This window comes from Carcharodon carcharias, chromosome 2 (genome assembly GCF_017639515.1).
Source record: "Carcharodon carcharias isolate sCarCar2 chromosome 2, sCarCar2.pri, whole genome shotgun sequence".
NCBI classification, from domain to species: domain Eukaryota; kingdom Metazoa; phylum Chordata; class Chondrichthyes; order Lamniformes; family Lamnidae; genus Carcharodon; species Carcharodon carcharias.
This window is the reverse complement of record NC_054468.1, coordinates 211,946,751-211,952,750: the sequence shown is the minus strand read 5'-3', so window position 1 is coordinate 211,952,750 and position 6,000 is coordinate 211,946,751. Positions and strand designations below refer to the sequence as shown.

The window sequence follows — 6,000 nt, the reverse complement described above, 5'->3', positions numbered from 1 at the left end:
AACTAAAAGGCCTATTAAGGCCCTTAATCAATTAATTCAATCAAATTTTTCACTGCCCGTCCAACTGTTCAGTTGGTGGCCAGGCGAAAAAGCCAGGCAGCCTTTGGATTTTTTATGGAACCTCATCCAGGGGCGGGATGAGGTTTCCAACAGGAATTAAAAATAAAATAAAAATGTTTAAATCTCATTTAGAACATGTCCTGCTCATGTGACAGAGTCACATGAGGGGACATATTCACCTTATCTTTTAACTCTTTATTTGTGTTATTATGAATCTTCAGCTCCCTGTAGCAGCTCTGTGCCTTCAGGGAGCTTTCATTGTGTGTTTCCGCGCGCGTGCGCTAACCTCTGCACTCACCCTCCTCCCGTCCCCACCCTGGCAGTGCTCAGCATTGCAGCACGTGATTCACGTGATTGGCCAGCCAGCCTGAAATCGTGTTCGGGGCCTGATCATCACCGGCAGTCAGTTTTGCAACCACTCTCATCCCCACCCACCATGCCCACCTGACAAGGTAAAAATCCTGCCCTCTAAGTGGAAACATTAGGTTTATTTACAATACAGCCAGCAGCAACTACACGTTTGTATTCAACTCCATCTCTATCTCTACACTGACTGTGGAGGTAGCCAGCTCTGCTAACACATTGGTTTACACAGATCATGTGAGCTTACATCACAGGACTATTCTTAAAGGTTCAGTCCAACATGTAACAAAACCATAATTACTACAAATACTGAGGAGAAAAGACAAACTTTGCTAAGTTTTGCTTCTATGCTTGCTGCACCCATTCTAATTGTTGGCAAGTCACATTTGTACAAGCCAGAATGCCCCAGGTTTATTGATATTCAGATTCATCATGAGTCATCTCAAAGGAAGGAACGTAACGAGTTTCTAAGTGTTCAAAACGTTATCGGGTGCACCAACACTATTTCTTTCTGAGACTAAGTGCAGCAGAGTGATGAATTTGGAAGCCCTATAACTTAAGTGGAGATTTGAATTCACTGATTAATTGCACCAACAGTGAAAGGCCAATGAATAATCATGAAATCCTTCACAATTTAGCAATTAGTGTTATGAAATTTTAAAAATGCTTATCGGATCACATTGCCTTACTCCCAACAAACAAGACTTTATATCAGCAAAGATCAGTTGCCTGACATGATGCATCTTTCGTTTTTGCTTGAATGATGTGTGTGAGTTAGTTTGCTCTGGAATAGGGAGGGGCATACAATTACTGTGAAAACAAACACTTCCATACAAAGTATGTTCATAAGTGTGTGGAAGCTCGCCTGTGGAGAGCAGTAAGGTAGGCAATTTATTATTCTTTACTCAGTTATTCATATGCAATACGATTCTTATAAAAGTACCATCAGTATTGGTGGTGGGGGTATTTTAATGAGGAAGACAGTAAGACTGAAAACAAATCTTATGTTTATTGAGAATATGAATAGCATTTAGTGAAGGAGAGGAGATCATTGCAGGATTTCAGCTTTCACCATTAACTCTCCCATTGTCAGTGATTCAAATTTTCCATTTTAAATGTGCAGAAAGTATCCTGGAACACAGTAAGGATCTGCTTTCTTGAAAGATCACTAAATGGTTCCTGAATTATTATGCACCAGACTCTGTAAGTAAAGATTTGATACTGGACGTTGCTCTGGCTAATGAATCATATTAGGTCAGCAACATGAAGATTGGAAAAATATTAGTGATGAATAATAGCTCACTTCAGTATTAAACAGGCCAGGCATAAATAAGATCAAAAGAATGTTGTTTAAGTGGAGAAGAGCAATGAAATGAGAGAAAATTGGATAAATTGAAGGCAAAACATGTAACTGGTTAAAAGCAGCAGAAATAGTGGGACCTTTTTAAGTGTGAGATGGTAAATGTGAATTTTAGCTATAGGCAAAGATTGTTTGGGGCTATTTTCTTTGGAACAGAGGAGGCTGAAGGAAGATTTAATTGAGGTGTATAAAATTATTAGTGGGCTAGATAGAGTGCATAGGAAGGACCTATTTCCCTCAGCAGAGAAGTCAATAACCAAGGCTCATAGATTTAAAATAATTGGTAGAAGGATTAGAGGTGAGTTGAGGAGAAAGTTTTGCACCCAGCGGATGCTGAAGGTCTGGAACACACTGCCTGGAAGAATGGTAGAGACAGGAACCCCTCATTACATTAAAAAACACTTGGATATGCATTTGAAGTGCCCTATCCTGCAGGGCTACAGGCCAAGAGCTGGCAAGTTAGACCATTTTCATCTAGCACAGACACAGTGGGCCAAATGTCCCCTTTCTGCACCATTAATTTTGTCCAGGCAAGGTTTTCGAGTTCTGCCAGAGGTGGGACTGGAAACTCCAGCCTATGTTTCTAAAACAATGTCCAGTAATATTCCAACAATGGGGGAAAAATATGATTGATTAACCAGAGCAATGTCCAGTATCAAATCTTTACTTACAGAGTCTGGTGCATAATAATTCAGGAACCATTTAGTGATCCTCCAAGAAAGTAGATCCTTACTGTGCTCCAGGATACTTTCTGCACATTTAAAATGGAAAATTTGAATCACTGACAATGGGAGAGTTAATGGTGAAAGCTGAAATCCTGCAATGATCTCCTCTCCTTCACTAAATGCTATTCATATTCTCGATAAACATAAGATTTGTTTTCAGTCTTACTGCCTTCCTCAAAGGATCATAATTCAACAAGTCAGGGGTTTCATTAGGCTGCAGATACGAGCTAAAAAGGAAGCTCAATACAAAGGTACAAATAGCAAAAATAAAAAAGGTAAAACGAGCTAAGAAATATGAAAAACATGAAACCAATGTCAATCACAGATATCTATAATCAAATTAGGACAGAATGAATCATTAAGAATGAGGTAGAACCATTCAGAAATATGCAATGTTTGGTGGCATCAATAAGAAGATAGCAAAGTTCCTTACTGAATACTTTGCTTTTGTTTTTATAGAAAAAAATGCAGGAACTTTTTGTCAAAACATTCCAAAGTTTCTCACAACCAGCAAATCAGATTTTAAATCTAATCAGTGGAAGCTTGTCATCCCTAAACACCTCAATCTCTTCAACCTTCTCTCCTCCTTTAGGACTCTCCTCAAATGTTAGGCTAGAATTTTGGTCATTCCTCCTAACACCTTCATTTTTCTCTTCAGTCCTTGTGAAGCACGTTAAGATTTTTAAAATGAAATTTAAGGTACGCTATAGGGAGAATTTTCTCTTCCTGTTGTGCAGCCTGGGCGAGAGTGGGCGTGGGTGGACGCTGCTAGCTAGGTGCCAGATTTCACTCGCCTTCTTGAATGCTCTGTTCAAAAAATGCAAATGCACTCTACCTCTCTTACATCTCCAAACTAGTACACATCAAAGCCCTCAGACTAGTTGGCTTTAATCCAAATAAGACATACCCACAGACTAATTTTACATGGGCAGGCCAATTAAGGCGATGGGGGGGGGGGGGAAGAGGGAGAGTCAGAGCCTGTGCTCTTTTATGGAAGCATGTGAAAGAGCGCAGAAATCTCCCTGAGGCAGCTCCATGCCTATGAGAGATTAATTTGATTGTGAAAAACTGAGAAAAAGATTTTTAAAAATTATTCGGACGTGTCCCCTCGCGTGACAGTGTCACGTGAGCTGGGACATGCCTATGAATTTTATTACATTTTTTTATTAAAGTTGTAAATCCCGCCCGTGGATGAGGTTCCATGAAAAATGTGAAGTCCGCATGGGTTCTTCGCCTGCCCGCCAACCTTAAGGTTGGACAAGCAGCCCAGACAATCAGTTTAATTAAGTACTTAATGTCCTTAACAGGCCTTTGACAGTTCGGCGGGCGCACAGCCAACTCCAGTGCACGCCCGCCAAACTAAATATCAGAATGACAGTGACATCAGGACGCACACCTGACATCACTACGCATCACATTACGTGTCGGCATGCGGGACCCACCCCCGCACACCACCGAAAGATTCTGGCATATAAAATGCAAATTGAACTGGCTATCAAAGAGTCATCTTTACATCTGTAGTAGGAAAATTTCTAACAACAGTAATTAGAGATCAAATTAAATGAACAATTGTCTGATAGCACTGTTGACGACACCTTCCATCGCTTAGTTGATGATTGAAAGGAAGCTATGGGGCAATTGGCTGGATTGGATTTAACCTGATTTTGCGGACAGGACATGGATACAATTTTCCTCATTGTCTGGCAGATGCCAGTGTTGTAGCTGTACTGGAAAAGCTGGGTAGGGGCGTGACATGTTCTGGGGTACAACTAAGTCTTCAGTACGATTGTAGGGATGTTGTCAGGGTCCATAGCTATTGCACTGCCTTCAGCCATTCCTTGATATCACGAATTAGTTGAAGACTGGCTCTATGATGGTGGGGACCTCAGGTCAAGATGGATCATCCACTCGCTGCTTTTGGCTGAAGATGGTTGCAATTGCTTCAGCCTTGACTTTTCGCTAATATGCTAACATCCCCCATCGTTGAGGATGGAAATACTCATGGAGCCTCCTCCTCCAGTTAGATGTTTGATTGTCAACCACCATTCACATCTGGATGTGACAAGACTGTGGAACTTTAATCTCATCCGTTGGTTGTGGGATTGCTAAGTTCTGTCTATTTCCTTTGTTTAGCATACAAGTGGTCATGTGTTGTAGCAGGTTTTCACCCCATTTTTAGGTATGCCTGGTGCTGCTCCTGGCATGCCTTTCTGAGCTCTTTATTGAACCAGGGTTGATCCCCTGGCTTGATGATAATGGTAGATTGGGGCATTTGCCGAACCATGAGGTTACAGATTGTGGTTGAATACAATTCTGCTGCTGCTAATGGGCCTCAGCACCTCATGGATGCCCAATTTTGAGTTGGTAGACCTGTTCTGAATGTATACTATTTAGCACAGTGGTAATGCCACACAACACAATGGAGAGTATGCTCAGTGTGATTGACAGGACTTCCTCTTCACAAGAACTGTGTGGCAGTCACTCCGACCTATACTGTCATGAACAAATGCATCTGCAACAGGTAGATAGATGAGGACAAATAGGTTTTTCCCTCTTGTTGGTTCTCTCACCATCTGCCGCAGACCCTGTCTGGCAGCTATGTCCTTCAGGACTCAGCCAGCTCGGTCAATAGTGGTGCTACTTGTGGTGGAATGAATAAAGGTATAATTGATAGATAGAAAGCAAAGGGTTGTTGTAATTTAGATTTCTCGAACAGACAGGCACTGGTTAATAGGCTGTTACTTTTATTTTCCACCATAGATAAATAATTTGGATGTTGTCACAAAGGGTGGATATCAAAGTTTCCTGATGAACATGAATAGAAGCCAACAGGATGGTATTTAATGCAAAAACTCTTTTGGGATCTGCTCCATCTCCTCCCATGTCTCCCTACCACTTCCGACAGTTTCCATCAGAAATGAACATATTGGCCACATTATATTCTTGGCCACAGGCATGCTCAGATTGCAACTGAATTATGTAAGCCTTTCAACTTCCTAGCTCTACAATGCCAGTTTGTTGTTTTTTTGCCGAGTAAAGCTTCCCCCTTTGCCCCTTTGACCTCCTAGCGGCCACTAGTTCTGCAATGCAGTAGCAAGTATCGGCCAAGCTCTTCCCCGCCCTGCCCTTTCCCCCTTCCCTCCACAGTACAGGCTGGGAACCCCAACTCAATTCGGCAAAAAAAAATAAAATAAACTGACTGCAGAAAATCGGCTGGGTACAGCATTACAGCAAACAAGTTTTGCTCCGTTGGAGGTGTGCTAGATTCTGCTATAGCTAAATGATGCCAGCCAGAAAATCTGCTCGCTATGTTTCCCGCATCATTTATCCACAGTGAGGAGAGGGAAATCCCAACCCGCCTCTTCCCTCCTGGATCATCTGGCGCTGGAGCAGATGCTGCAACCTTCACAATGCAATTTGAAATTTTCCGTTCACCCTTGTCGTAAGGACTGACGTGGAAAGCTGGATCAGCAAAGCAATGGTGTCCAAACT

The 6,000-nt window shown here is 41.9% G+C and overlaps 1 protein-coding gene across 1 annotated transcript in view; it reads left to right on the top strand.

The window, feature by feature from the left end:
* Positions 1–1,221: 1,221 nt before the first annotated feature.
* Positions 1,222–6,000, top strand: part of LOC121289166 (muscarinic acetylcholine receptor M3-like) — a 77,100-nt gene continuing 72,321 nt past the window's right edge. The window contains exon 1 of the mRNA XM_041208329.1: positions 1,222–1,305. The gene's annotated coding sequence lies outside the window, so the exon portion shown is untranslated. The remainder of the gene's footprint in view (positions 1,306–6,000) is intronic.